This window comes from Argopecten irradians, chromosome 12, assembly GCF_041381155.1.
Source record: "Argopecten irradians isolate NY chromosome 12, Ai_NY, whole genome shotgun sequence".
NCBI lineage: Eukaryota > Metazoa > Mollusca > Bivalvia > Pectinida > Pectinidae > Argopecten > Argopecten irradians.
This window is the reverse complement of record NC_091145.1, coordinates 6495966-6512203: the sequence shown is the minus strand read 5'-3', so window position 1 is coordinate 6512203 and position 16238 is coordinate 6495966. Positions and strand designations below refer to the sequence as shown.

The 16238-nt window shown below is 35.2% G+C and overlaps 1 protein-coding gene across 7 annotated transcripts in view; it reads right to left on the bottom strand.

The window, feature by feature from the left end:
• The window catches only part of LOC138335999 (protein kinase C delta type-like), a 108735-nt gene that overhangs the window by 37316 nt on the left and 55181 nt on the right, over positions 1-16238 (bottom strand). For 5 of the 7 annotated variants that reach the window (XM_069285250.1, XM_069285249.1, XM_069285255.1 and 2 more), the window contains exon 3: positions 2992-3293. The gene's annotated coding sequence lies outside the window, so the exon portion shown is untranslated. Of the gene's footprint in view, positions 1-2991; positions 3294-15513; positions 15713-16238 lie in introns of those variants that run through there. The other 2 variants (XM_069285253.1, XM_069285254.1) reach the window with 2 other exon arrangements.

Sequence of the window (16238 nt, the reverse complement as noted above, 5' to 3'; positions counted from 1 at the left end):
CGTGATCAGGTTGGTGACCCCTGACCTTTTCACGTCTGTGCCGGGGATTGAACCCCGGCCGGCTAGGTGAAAGGCTAGTGGCTTGAACACTACACCACCCAATCACCAATTCAATTTTTTGCCTAAGAAGAATGTATGCTGGCGGAAATTTCAGATATCAAATCTTGAGCCTGATGTCCAATAATATGCCTGTCTTCAAGTCAAATAATAAACTGAGCTAGAACCCCTGCCCCAAACCCTTCCGTATCCACCCCTACAAAAATAATAATGATTTAAGATTACCCTGTTCCAATATAAATTCTAAGTCTTCAATGTATAAGAATTTGTGCCGCCAAGTTTTGCTGAAGTCTCTGTAGTAATGGGACTAATTCATGTACCATGTGTTACCCGATAACCTTTGTGCGGGACTAATGTTTCTATTGGTGATGGAATGACGTCAAAAGATGATATCCCAGGCTAACGTCATTTCAGTGGGAAGAGCACAAAGATTTACGTTCCATCACCAATGGAGATACTCGTTCCGCACAATTGTTATTGGGTATGCCGTGGTACATGAATTATATTCCCATTAATTGAGAGTAGTCATTTAATCGTTTTGTAACAAAGGGCCATAACTCTGAAAAAGATGGAGGTTGTTTCGGCAGAAACAAATAATCTGAAACCAGTAACAACCCCTACCCCCTCAACACCATGTTGTAAGGGGGGTGGGGGATGTGTGTATGATTAAGTTTGATACACTTGAGGCATTTTATATTACTATTCTGTGTAAGATTAAAACTCCTTACATAAAATTCCGTCTCTGTGATTAAACTGGACATATAATCTTAAACATCATCAACTAATGGGAATAACACAAGTTTTAATAATAAATTGCTATTAACTACAAAATCTTAATGTTGCTAAAAGATACAATCTCCATATGAAATTTTTATGCGACTGGTGATTACATCTTCTACCTGTTCGCAGTTACCTGCTGACAAACTAATTGCTTATTCCTCAAGATATTTTAAAGCTGCAAAAATGCTTTCATGTCCATACTTCCTTTTAATAGCAATCTCAAAGGTCATTGTTTCCAGGTTCAGAAAATTATTGAAATTCCATAAAAACTTTTCATATTAATAATTCCTTTTAATAGCAATCTCATCAAAACATTTCCATGTTATCCAAAGCTTTCAAAATCTTGTTATTTTAGGACTCTCAGAAATCAATTGCTTTAAGATTAAAATTTTGTGAAGAAAAAGTTTGAACAGGTAGTGTGGCCGAGATATCTGATTTTCTACAAGATGCTTGAGAACTGCATGGATAGCTAAAAAATCTGACATGCTATAATATAAACAGGCCTTCACTTGTGTAGACCCATATTGTATATATACCACTAGCTTTCCACCTCTGGAAAGCATATTAACTTTGAAACTCACATATATGTAGAATGACTGTAGGTCAGTGGCTTTTCCCCAGGTACTCCAGTTTTCTTCCTTTACCTCCAATCCCTACAGAAAATCTGTCTAGAGGAAAGCCCTCTCTAAAACAGCACCCGTCTTACTATGACAGCCTTACAACAATACTTGTCTATTAGAGAAAGACAAATCCCTCCCTCACAGTAAACACCTGTCTATTGTGACCACCTTCATAGAGAGTCTATTTGTATTTATCTGCCAGCCAGCATTCTTTAAAACTTGTAGATAGAGACCACCTTTCTAGAGAGACCAACCAGCTGTATCTCCAAGGCCAGCCAACAGAAAATCTGTCTACTTAGACAACCTTTAATACAGACAGACCATCCAGCTGTATCTCCTAGCCAACAGAAAACTTGTCTATAGTGACCTCCTTTCTAGAGAGACCATCAAGCTGTATCTCCCTGCCAAACAGTAAAACCTGTCTATTGTGACCACCTTTCTAGAGAAACCATCAAGCTGTATCTCCCATTCAACAATAAAACCTGTTTACTAAGACCAAATTTCTATAGAAACCATCTAGCTGTATATCCCAGCCAACAGAAAACCTGTCAACTAAGACCACCTTTCCAGAGAGACCATTCAGCCAACATTCATTAAAACCTGCCTACAAAGACCACCTTTCTAGAGAGACCATTTAGATGTATCTCCCAGATAACAATAAAACCTGTCTATAGTGACCACCTTTCTAGAGAGACCATCCAGCTGTATCTCCCAGACAACAATAAAACCTGTCTATAGTGACCACCTTTCTAGAGAGACCATCCAGCTGTATCTCCCATTCAACAATAAAACCTGTCTATTGGGACCACCTTTCTAGACAGACCATCTAGATATATCTCCCAGATAACAATAAAACCTGTCTACAGCAACTATCTGCCTTTAACAGAAAATTTTCACTTTTGAATGACACACCTTTAAAAAATCTTTTGTCATTGACAATTAATTACATTTGTTATCCGACCGTGACCTGATAAAAACAACATTGTTGGATCAATATATAAACAATTTGTTTGTGAACTCTGATGCTGAAAAATTTACATGTCGGTAAACAGTTGCAATCAGCTGTACTCATCACATCACGAGTCATTCAACCATGAAATGTATGCTAACTGTTTATAGATCGATTTATGCAATATTCCCTGCTTGTAAAATGCATACTTTAAATTATGTAAATTTTAGCAGAAGTGACATAAGCTGTAATGCAATGTTACCTTCTGGCCATCACAGTAAGTGAAATGTATACTATATATATATATATCAACCTGCAGCTGGTAATAAGCTAAAACAAAGGACTATTGAACTATGTTTACAATTCTCATATACCACTCATCTGTAGATGTATTTTAACATCTTACCAAAATAACATATCTGCTGTATTTTGTATATTATATCAATAAAGTCTTTCACCCCTGAATTTTCATAATGAACTGCCCCTCCTATAGAATCAGATGAGTTCAAAAGTAGTTACAGGGGTGTACAATTACAGGAATATATATGAGACTAATAAAAAAATATTTAAATGAAGATCACTTACCTTTACACTAGAATCAATAAATCCCGAATGATTGATATTGGTGTCGCACTAATTATTAGCACTGTTAATTAAATTAAAGCTCCTAAGAATATTTGTCTGTCATCATTGCACTAACACCGTGAAAGAAACTACAGGAATAAAGATATGAATCCAAATATTCCACAGAATACAATATTTGAATGTATTAAGTGTCCAAGGTCATTTAAACTTGGGGTCACGATTGGTTATAATTATATGATATTCTGATATGCAGTGATGAATCTTTTTGTAAACTTCAGCATCTTCTTGCAATTACACATCACCTGAAACAACCAAAGAACGGTTCCATTAGCATATAAATCATCATACAATGTAAAACTTAATTACTACAGTTGTTTTTAGAATCTGTGAAAGTACAAAGTACACCTTAATAGCCTGTTTTGCAAATGAACTAATTCACCCCTAAAAATCCATAATGGACCATTCCGGATTTTGAAATGGAATAGTTCAAATGTGTATTCAGGGGTAAAAGTTTACCAGTACTGTTTGTGAATAATTGAATTTGTCAAATAGTAATCAATCTATAAACACTGCATATTTCAAGGTCATTTCCATCGATTTTGTCAAAAAGACTAGATCCAATATTGTTCACGGAAACTATTTCACGAAATGCCATGAGTCCTCTAAAAATTCAATAAGTGTATGACACATGCCAGGTAAGCACCAGAATAATCCATAGTACCAGTACTGATACACTGTGACTAATGCAAATATAGCATAAACAAATAAAACAGACAGAGAACTGTCAACAAATTTAATATTTCATTAATTAACTAAATTGGCGCTAATTTTGTGCAACAATACTGCACACATCACATGTATGTTAGCCAATAACGACATATGATATAGAGTTTGGCCAATATAATCTGCACTCACATAGCCAGTGCTAAAAAACCTGCCAATTGCCTGTCATTTGGAACACTTCCAGGCTTACATTTGTTGATACAAAGTTGCATCATTCTCTAAGTGTCACAGTTTCTGCTGCCAGAGTAAAGGTAAATAAGCCAGCCAGGATCAAGAACGACATCTTGTATCCATATGGGGAAGACATCTTGGATGTCAAATTTTACAAAATCATGTGGAGGACATCATGGATGTCAAATTTATAAAAATCATGTGGAGGACATCATGAATATCATGTTTTACATCTTCAATGTTATATTTCTTAAAATAATTGCAAGAACATCTTAAATGTCGCATTTTGAGAAATAATGTGGTGACATCTTAGATCTAACTCAGTCAAGCATTTACAAAATTATGAGGAGGATATCTTGCACATAAATGTGGTAACACACACAATCTAATTTAGTATACATTAGAAATGCATCATTCCAATAACAATGACAACATTTGCTCTTTATCAGCTGTCATAACAGTGACTTATTTTTTTGAAATGAAATTTGAATGAAGTTCCACATTGTGTCTGTTCTAGTTGACATGCACATTTAATGCATTTTGCTATTTCAATGTTTCACTTTGATTTTACTTTTTTCAACAACGCTTAGAGGAGTGTTTTAACTTTGTGAACCAGAGTTAACTCCTATCAGTGAACTTTCCTCTAAAAAGAAGCATCTTTAATCACTAAAACCAATGACAATTGTAGGAGCACTCACAAAAAAAATAGTCTTGATAAAGTGAAATATCGATGATGGCCATGTACTTTAAAGTTTATGGATCCTCCTCAATCTATTATGAATTGAAACTGCTCCCAAATGCTCACATGCATTATTTGTTATTGAAGGAAGGGTGTGCTCAGAGAGGTTTTCACCATGTGTTACTGCACATATTTACGTCATGATACTGGTTTGAAGGACAAGACAAAAACATTCACCTTATTACAACAATTACAAATATTGATTTATTATCTTTTTAACAACCTGTTGCCAGATCATAACATGCCAGTAGATATATTTAATGAAAAATGACTTCCCTCCTCACGAAATACTCTAATTTTAGAATGTCAATTCAATATATAAGGTGCTAACTAATTTAAAAATCTATATTTTTTGCAATTAAAATACATCATTTAAAAAGGAACTGTTTTTAAGCAACAGAAAACCATACAGATATACTGGTTTGAAGTATATTATTTCCCAAAATATCAACATCAGTCATCCATTTATCTATGTCAGTCTGTGCCTCAGGTTCCACAAGGTTGATAAAACATCTATATCCTCTCAGCAAGTTGATAACTGTATAACCAAGAATCAGATAACTCACCACAACATTTACAGAGATAAAAATAAAATATGCAGCAAGAATTTGCTTTGAATTCCTATTTCAAATATGCCATAATACGCAGTTAAATTTCATACACATTGGTATCCTTGGCATTCGTTCTGTTCTAAAACAATTAGGGGCTTTATTTATCTTAAAATTTGAGATCAATTCTTCATCTGTCAAGCTGACTAATCGCAGAACATTTGCTCTTGTCTTCTTAACCATCTGCAACCACTTAATCATAACCTAAGGCAGAAACTAGACAAGATTCATAAGTTATAATGTCCACACAAATTGTAACAAATCATGCCTAACCTATATTAAAAGAGGGGAACGTGTGAAGGATAAAACTGAACTTTTATATAACACTAAAAGAAGAGATTGGGGATTACAGATGATACTAACAGAAGTTTCAGTGTTTTCATTCAGAATAAATATGGTATATATTTCTGGGTAGTCTGGCCACCAGACCCTAACTTGTTGATAAGACTTTTTCAGCAGTTCTTTACTTGATTATCTCCCCTAGTTTGAAACTTAGAATCAGGCATGAAGTAGTGACAAAAATAATCGAGCCAAATTCTAGTGATTTTGTTAATATTCTAGAGACTGGTAGCCAGTCTAATTTATGGGCAGAAGTGGAGGTTTAAGAACTAAGGTCAGACAGGGATAGGGGATAGAGACTGTAATTTTTGGACAGAGGTTAGTTGGGGCTGGGGGTATGGGGCTGTAATTACATGACAGACGGGGCTTGGGAAGGGAGAAGGGGGTAGGGGTGGGGATGGGGCAGCTGTAACTGCAAGACTGCACAAAGTCAAATGGGTTGGGATGGGTTGGGGACAGGGTGGGATTAAGGGGGGGGGGGGGGCTGTGATTTAAGGGCTGCATGAGGCCAATTGGGGCTAAGAAAGGGGTAGAGGGTCATGATTTGAGGACTAAGGAAAGACAGAACTTGAGGTACTGGGATCTATGATTTGTGGACTATAAGGTCAGACTGTGAAGAATACCGTTATGCACAAGTGATACTGATACTTCAGTGTTTAGCTGTCCTGAACAGTACCCACTTAGTTGTTTATAACCAATATATAAGTATATATACCTTCTGTCTAAGTACCCTGTACAATCTGTTTACATATGGTGGTCAGTCTATATCATACACTGACCAGTGGTCATTTTCATAGGGGCTTACTCTAAACTCTGGACTGCCCTGACAATAACAGGAGAGATAGTAATAAACTGTGAGAAGTTAAGTGTAGAAGCCAGACTAGAGTTTAAACCTGGGACCTCCAAACACAGGTTAGATGTTCTTCAAAACTAAAGAGATAGGCACCAGATATATATTAAAGGCTTATCTTATTATGGGAACTATATGATTTGATAGAGCTCAAGGTCATCATATCAGGTGATATTTTAAAGGTCAAGGTCACCATTTTAACATTTATGATATCATCAATTCTGATGACCATAAATTGTGCGGTCATATATTTTTTATTCAACCTTCGCAAAGTAATGTTTTTTTTGTGTGCAGATGCCCTTGAGTGAGAATTATTAGACATTGCATGACCCTTTTAATGTCTATATTTGAATTTTCTGAGGTCATTTATTTTCAGCCGACCTTGTTTGACCTTCAAGAGGTCATGACCTTTGCAATAACCTTATAAGTTTATGACCTTCATAGTGTCTATATGTACACATATCCTATGTAAGGTCATGACCTTTGTGATGCCCATCTGAGACTATATTATTTCTGTGATCTGCGGCCACCATGCATTAACAGCAAATCATGCGGTGGTCAGGGAATTGGTCATCTAGATGATAGCCACAATGACCAGTGTTAATAATTGGTACGGACCAATTATGGGATTCTATGTCCCCAGATGACCGATAACAAGCCAAACTCCCCAGTAATGTATACTCTGCTAACGTGTCCTATGTACATCATACATCGACAATATCACTTTGAGAGAGATCATCCAGTCGCATCACATCTAAACAACCACCACCACCTATTTACAACAAACTTCAAATCTTGACCAATATTACCATAAAATCCTCCCAAAGTATAAAATATAAATCATCAAAAATTTAGGGGTGTTTTTTTAATAAACAAAAATCTTTCTTCATATTTACAGTCTAAATATGACTGACCAATAACATCACCTTGAAACACACCTTTGAGAATTTCATATTGAAATTTTTGTATCTAACCTTCGTTTGGGTCATGTCAAAAATTACATGATTCGAAACATTGTAACTGATGCAAGTAATAAAATTTTCATTTTCTCTTCACATTATCAGATTTTTTTATTCTTTTTTTTTAATGTTTTGGTTTGAGAGTAATGGTCATTTGAAGACATGCCAGGTTTAGATGGTGGAGGAAAACCGGAGTACCAGGAGAAAAACCATGGACTAGCAATCAGTAACTAGCAACTGCCAACTTGAGATTCAAACTCTCGACCAAGAGGTGGAGGGCTTGTGATAATATGTCAGGAGATCTTGACCAATCGTCCATCATAGCCATGATACATTTAGATAAAAGACAATAATGTGATTGTGATGATCCGGGTTTGGTGAGCTGATGAAGAGAAGAACTGGGAATTCCCAAATGAACTCCTTAAATCCTGTCAGTCTAGACATAAATATTTATGTATGCATGTTGCAAAAGGATCCAATTGGCTGTCTGTGTAGATACTGTAAGTAGGAGCCCTGTCGAGTTGGCCTCAAGGCTATATCTACTGTGTACTCAGCCAAAGAACCCCATACTGATCAGATCTGACCACTTGGATCTGACCACTCCTACCAGCTCTGGACACAGCCAAGCTCCAGAAATCCCTTGATCTTTATCATTAGATTTATTTTCATACCTGATTTCTGTTACCGTATTTACCATAATTAGCGCCCAGGGAGCTTAAAAAATTGTAACAAAGGAGTGGGTGCTCTAATATTAGTGAAACAAAATATATTAGTGAAACAAAATATAAGTTGTGGACTCAAAATGTCAGCCATATTTTAAATTTTTCTGTGCTTATGACACATCATCTGTTACAGTAAACATGTATATATATGCATTTTAACCTATGAGACACATTATTATGTCACATATAAAATATTCACAAGTTCATGTAAACTATTACGGGATAAAATTCTGATGTCAGAGGCATCACATGCTGTAAAACATTGTTAAACCCATGGGATGGAGGCGTTTATACAACTTACACTTTCCTCCAGAAAAGGGGAGGGGCGCTTATAGGGCGAGGGGCGCTAATTATGGCAAATACAGTCCCTGTTTTATGCTCTCCTGAGATCAGGTATATGGAGATACTACCCATTAAGTAAACGCTGTGGACTACAGACCTATTTATTACAGGAATTACACAACAGAATGATAATTTGCGGTTATCTGCCATAAAGGTTAGAGTCTTCAATCAAATGTCACATATTATACATCTCATAGCATCGCATCGTCCAGATTTATTTATAATTCTATATTCTATGGACATCTACTGCACCCTACAGTTATCAAAATAGTTTTTTTATTCAATTTTTAATAGTTCAATCTTTGAGTTGATATTTTCAATGTTTTTGCAGCTATAAATGCACCATAGAGTGTGCATATCATGTGATGATGAACTGCTGTGTTGTGTTTACATCACCTCATTCATTAAAAGAGAACATGGGTATAGCTGTGGTCACTTCACCTACACATTATTTAGATGTACTTTATCATTTAAACAAGAGTTATTTCCCCTGATTATTTTATATGAAGATGGTGTTTGGAGGTTTTCTTACTTTACAAATATTTTTCTACGCACCGGCCATATCAATTATTGAATTAGTCTACCTAGCTATGTTTTTTATTTTGAGGGGAATGCAAATAAACAATGTGGTTAGGGAATAAACACAGCTTTGCAGTGGGTTTGTTTATACTCAAATTACACCTTAGGAGATGGTTTCATCCAGAATAAATGTGGTTTTCTCCACAGGGTGTCTGGTACATGGTAATGAACTTGTCAGTAGTGATAGCTAGGGTACAGTAAAGACACAGGAAATCATATGTTGTACAAGCCAATCACAGACAATGTAACAGAAATCATCTGTTGTACCAACCAATCACAGACATTGTAACAGAAATCATCTGTTGTACAAACCAATCACAGACATTGTAACATAAATAATCTGTTGTACCAACCAATCACAGACATTGTAACAGAAATCATCTGTTGTACAGACCAATCACAGACATTGTAACATAAATAATCTGTTGTACCAACCAATCACAGACATTGTAACATTAAAATAATGTCCTGATGCCACAGTAACAAGGATAAAGAGAAAAATGGTTTAGAATATGTTCGTTCGTCTTAATATTACTTAATGCTGATCCCTATGAAAGAATTTATTTTCTCAAATCCTTAATACAGTCAAACCTCGATGTATCGAAGTTCAAGGGACCGTCAGAAAAACTTCGAAACATCGAGACTTCGAATTATTCGTGGTTGAAATTAGACCGATGTTTTTTTTACCATGAGCAACTGTGGTAGTTGTGTACATGTCGTCTCCGTTCCGTAAACTTTATAATCATTGTATTTACCACAAGCAAAACAAAATAAAAACGAAATATGCAATTAATCAAATGTATTGCTATCGTTAGACTTACGTGTACTAGGCCTAACCCATGTACATGTGTTCGTTTGGTGACTATTTAATTGATGGTTAATATTACGGAATGAATATAAAAACGAAAACACGTGGTAAAAACGAAACTAAAAAGGAGGAACCGAAAGCGCTACAACACCTACAAAATACTTCGATTTAAAATGATCGATTTGTTCCAGTGTTTATGCCAAAGTTGTGCAATGTAACAATTTTGAGTATGAGTTACTAATAATGTGGCTTGCTATTTACCGTTCCGTAAATTCTACAAACCGCTAACAATAGCGGCGGCGAACATCAAAAACGACTAACTGTATCTTTGCTGTACTAATGATTTAATAACGCAGCTTGTAAAAACAAAGCACCGTGTATCGGTCTGATGAGTGATATTAATTATCTTGATGATATCAAGCAAGCAACACAAGCTGTCATAATCCCTATTGTCTGGCGAAGGGCCGTCGGGAGACAGCTAACAGTTAGGTGTGACAGCATGCCGCGGGGTATCGGCGAACACCTGATCTGTACAGGTAAATTTTTATTCGAATCATCGAGTGTCAGTTACCTATGATTCTATAACAAATGGTCCATGAAAAAAGTTCGATACATCGAGAACTTCGATTCATAAAACTTCGATTCATACATGGGTTAGTTAGTAATGTTATATAGTGAAGAAATTCGGGACCAGACAAAAAGTTCGATACAGCGAGAAATTCGATTCATCGAAGTTCGAATCATCGAGGTTTGACTGTATATTCTGTTCCGAGATAAAAGTTATCTAATGTATTTGCTAAGATCTTGAGGACTTAAATATGTGTAGCCTTATGTCCAATTCATTTGATGTATATAATATCAATAAAATCTTGTTAAAATCTCAAATTGCTACAGGTAAAAATATTTGCTGTAATTCAGCACACTAGTACCCAGACACTTAAAATCGATAAACACTGGTAAATAAATGTACATATATATAATGTATTTGTATTTACAATAAAAAAATAGTCAATAAAAGCTATTAACATGCAAAAGTATGCTTTCCATAGACATTCAAATAGGTATTCTTAAATCTATAACTATCAAACAGGAGATATTATGCAAACATTCTTGTTATAACGGAATTTCTATTATTCTTTAAATCACCCTACAAGAGAGTTTGTAACCATTTATATTGCAAACCTTGGATTCAGCATTTCTTCATTCCAAACTCAAGATTTAGCTGCATGCATCATTCCTGACAAAACACACTGCTGTAGATCGGAACATTAAGCATACAGAACGTAGCATCAAAGAGCTAGACTTGCTATCTTTGGTTGGGTGTTGTGAAAATGATAACGCTACAATTTCGGTGCACTAATTGGAAATTTAGACGTGTTTCAATAGCTCTATAATTATGAGGACATACGGTAACTCTTTCCGTTACTAATAGTTTCTCTGATTTCCATAAAGCTGTTTCTATGTATAGCCATTCTTACTCCATATTGTGTATAATGGTTATCTCAGGAATGGTATCTCTAATGTAAACACGGGCCGTCTCACTTACATACTGTTAAGTGGTAGAAAATAACCCGACTGTCCTTCTCAGCAGAAGTAGAGCAAATTACAAACATCAGAAGGAAATAATTTCTGAATGATGAACTGTAAGAAAACTATATTTATTGACAATCTTTCATTGATTACTGCACTTAATTAATAGTAGATTTGGATAACAAAGTAAATACTGATATTTATGGAGAAGTGTCTTTATTAGCTCTTTCCCCCTGATTCTTAATGGACTTGACTAGTCTTTGATTTAGAAGAGTCTAAATTGTTTTTCAGGGGTGAATTAGTAAAGCATGGACATACCTTCTCCCAATATAGGTGTGTGGCCTTGAACTCATTATTCAGAGATGAAGAGTTCTTTGGTAGAATGGTACATACTCCGCCGCAGAAAAGAAGTGCAAACCTGCACCCCTGTATATAAAGGTCAAACCTGCACCCCTGTATATAAAGGTCAAACCTGCACCCCTGTATATAAAGGTCAAACCTGCACACCTGTCTATAAAGGTCAAACCTGCACACCTGTCTATAAAGGTCAAACCTGCACCCCTGTATATAAAGGTCAAACCTGCACACCTGTCTATTAAGGTCAAACCTCAACACCTGTCTATAAGGGTCAAAATTCAGCACACCTTTCTATAAAGGTCAAACCTCAGCACACCTGTCTATAAAGGTCAAACCTCAGCACACCTGTCTATAAAGGTCAAACCTGCACACCTGTCCATCAAGGTCAAACCTGTCAACCTGTCTTTAAGGATAAAGGACAAAAATAAGACAACTGTCAATAAAGGTTAAATCTGAACACCTGTCTTTAAAGGATGAACATAAGACATCTGTCTATAAAGGACAAAATATGTCTGTGAAAGGGATAAAAGCAATTATGCCTGTCTATAATGGACAAATATTGCATAATTGTCTTAAAAACAGGAGATACCAAGAATATTCTTTAGGGGAACAATGACATCATTGCTTGTTTATTGTAACAGCGGCCTGTTTTGCTTACACATCAGGAAACGTTTGTATCTTTTGCAGTGCCATTGTGTAGCCATTAGCGACACTATGACAGTGATGGCAAAGTGCACACAATAGCAATCAAAGATTTGATTGGCTAACATGTTTAAATTTAACCTGCAGATGGGAGCCCATCAAATGGTAATGTTCCAACGGTAAGCGTAATCAAATTACGTAGCAGGTTTCCACAAAAAGATCCACATCAAGCTACATATTTTTTTGTCAGTACCAGAAAAAAGCTCAAAGCCAGCAGTGGGTTTAATTGCATTGTTCAACTGTGGGTCTCCGTTCTGAACGATCATACACTTTAAGAAGTTCACCCTTAAGACTCATTTAACTTTCCAAGACAGGAAACATAAATACAAATGCTGATAAGACCAAGATCTGGGTCTTCCTACCGATAGAAATCCAGATACAACGAATTGCCTCGGGGAGACACCAGTAGCTATAAGTTGCTATAATTAACTTCATGACAACCAATTCCCTAAGGAAAGATATCTAAGATTTCACTTCTTCTTCTCCAACCTACTGCCATTTTTATTGGTATAACATATTGAAGGTACTGATGTAAAAGTCATAAGGCCATGCTAAAATAATTCTCGGTTTTCTGTTGTGTTGTTTGCTTCCAGATATCTCAATCGAAAGTTAAACTTCCATTTTTCTTTGAAGTACTGGTAAATGTTTCAGTGAAAATCATTACTTAAGGTTATAATGTGATCATACGTACACTGATAACAGCTAAACTGAAATTAAAATCAACATTTATCAAAGAAAAAACGTAAACAAAATTGCAATTTGTTCTTGATCTCATGTAAAAGTTTTAGGAGAAATACTACATAGCACCAACAGATGAACAATTAGCCAGAAATTTCAAATTCAAAATTCTACATACCATATTGTATATCAGTTGAATGCTAGCATGGAGAAAACTGCAAAGTTCCAAAACAAACAACAATTTTCTGCAATAGACATGCACCATTATATTTGGTGCATTAAATCATGATCCACAATTTACTTTGTCAAAGGCAAACTTCCTGTTGTTTTTTAACGTATTGGAAAATTGAGTGAAATCAAAGGTATCCATGGCAATGTCATGTCCTTGAATTGAGCTTCATGATTATAAAACGTTACCTTTCCAATTTCATCACCTGTAACCGGAGAACTTTATTTCCTTCTTAATAATTTCCCATTCATTATTGCAAAAATATTCTTTCAAACAGGTGAATAAAATCCAAAAGGTGAAATAGACCCAGAGCAGCTTTCATATCGCGGTATACAAACGATGCTTCAACAGTTTTAGTCTATCTATGTTTTACCAATACCCTAACTTTTACTATTATAAGATCTGTGAGAATGAACTTGGCTGCATTCTGCAACCCAAATTTTGCATTGATATATAATACAGAATTTCTTGCCTTGCAAATTACAGAGTTATCTGCCCTTGTATGTATAGGTAACGATCAGGTTATACATCTTGAAATCGTGAGCATAGCATCATCTACTTCAGAGAAAAATGACAAAATTTTCATTCATACCAGCAAAGGCAGACAACTTGGCATTATTCAAAGATGCAATATTGTATCAAGTTTCTTTTTTGAACCATCTAAAGAAATTTCTTTCAAATTGTGAGTTTAGGAAGTTTCTGCTGGACTAGTGCCACACAAAAATCATTCCAGGCAATTGACAGTGACTAGATCTCAGATAATACCTAATATTTGGAGAGAAAAAAATGTTCATAATACAGTAGGATGATTTCGATAAACTTTACAAAAAATTGAAAATAAAAACATGATACTGAAAATATGATAGCAGAGTTCACCATCAAAGAACCACTGCAGACACTGTTTCATATCTATGTCATATCAACTGTGTGATATATACAATTCTCTTTTCAGTTCTCTCGAAGCCCGATGCTTCGATAGTTGATGAATAATTGACATTATCAGTGTCCATATTGCTAAACATAGCGCATGGAAATGTCAACACAGTACATCATAACAGCCGACAACATAAAAGCATTTATATGTTGAAAACGCTTTAAATTATAGGTTTTTTACGACAGGACAGGATATTATTGAAATATGAGTGCTATGTTGATTTTTAGGTCATTGTAACATGTTTCCATGATTATACATTAATGGTCAATGGTAATGTTTTTCTGATCGTATTCTTCTAGTTAGCTGATCCCAAAAAACCATAATGATATTTGGCGAATGTCCTTCATATATATATGAGAATAATTTGGTATAGGATTAAAAAGTTAATAGTTTGACAATTTACATAATTTTATGATCTATCAACAAGCAGCTGGATCATTAATTATGTGCCAGTTAGTTCTGGGGGTGCAGGAAAGCCAGAGTACCTGGAGAAAAACCAATGTGATTAGTACCTGGTAACTGTCACATCATTAGGATCCAATGTTGAATCACATTAAACGCTTCATTAACAAATTGACGCCCCCCTATGATATACGCTATAACTACTGGTGAATTTAGTGAAGATATATGATACATTTTTTGTTTCTTTAATTGATGAATACCATGAAATTTTATCTGTCAGTTAAATACTCTAAGCCCCCCTCTCCCCCCATCCCCAATGTCATACCTGTGACAACCCCCAATATTCCTAATATTCTTTATCCCACATATGAACAAATGTTTTTCTCTCATATCACTTATTTGCTTTGCTGAAAATACTGTGTTTTCCAATCCTTCATTCAGTCTTTCATGAGCACACCATTTCTAATGACGTCATAATGAAAGAAACGTCGATATAACCATATTGACGTTACAATAGGGCTTTCTTACGCTGGCCCCTGTACAATAAATACATAATATATTTGTACAGGTACATTACATTGAACAGGCGTATCTGACACACAAAGATATGACAAAACATTCACCTCAATATACCATCCCAGGTATTTATACAATGAAAATCAAACTAAAAGCACCATCTTATAACATATATTTCAAAATTTCTCTAAAATAGTCGATATTTGAAAATAAACAATTGTACATCCTTGCCACTATGAACAGATATAGAGAATATTGATATTACTAAACATACCTGTCAAAAGTTAATGGAAGTGTATTGTTAAATACCTGTCATCTGGTTTGTTCAAATACTAATGGTGGATATATTACATATCAATGTTCCTCCATAAAAGCTCTCCTCACTACGATATTAATTCTCCACCTTTAGATCCAAACACGAGGTTCAATTGCTCACACCCTTATTTCGTCCAGGAAGTGTATTAGCTATTGTGAATACTATACAATCTTCCTTATAACAGTCTACCCTATGACTAAGTTTGTCATAGGCCAATGATCAACATTGTACACAGTCTATTTATAGAATCTATAATAAACTTCAGGTGTATTATACCTGTATTGTTCTCATTACAGGTATTGACGCAGAAGTAGGTCATGTGGTTGGTTTCGGGTAATAAATTTTTCTTCAACTTACATACATGAAGGTGAAATTACCTAATTCTCCTTTTGTATATATATATACACTTGACAATATCAGATAGCTGAAATTCAATACGACATATAAATCTTTATCTCTTTACGTATGCCCATATTTGGACTTTGGTAAGGGAGATTTAAATGCTCAATGTTGCAACCACCCGACTTTCAATAAAATGAGTCGTGACAATTTTGAAACGTTGTCACGATTCGGGTAAAAAATCTGAATATCTACCCTATATTAAGGTTGTGACAATGAATGACTCAACACCCTGGATACTAAATCAATCTAAACTAATCATAATAATAATAATAATATTATTT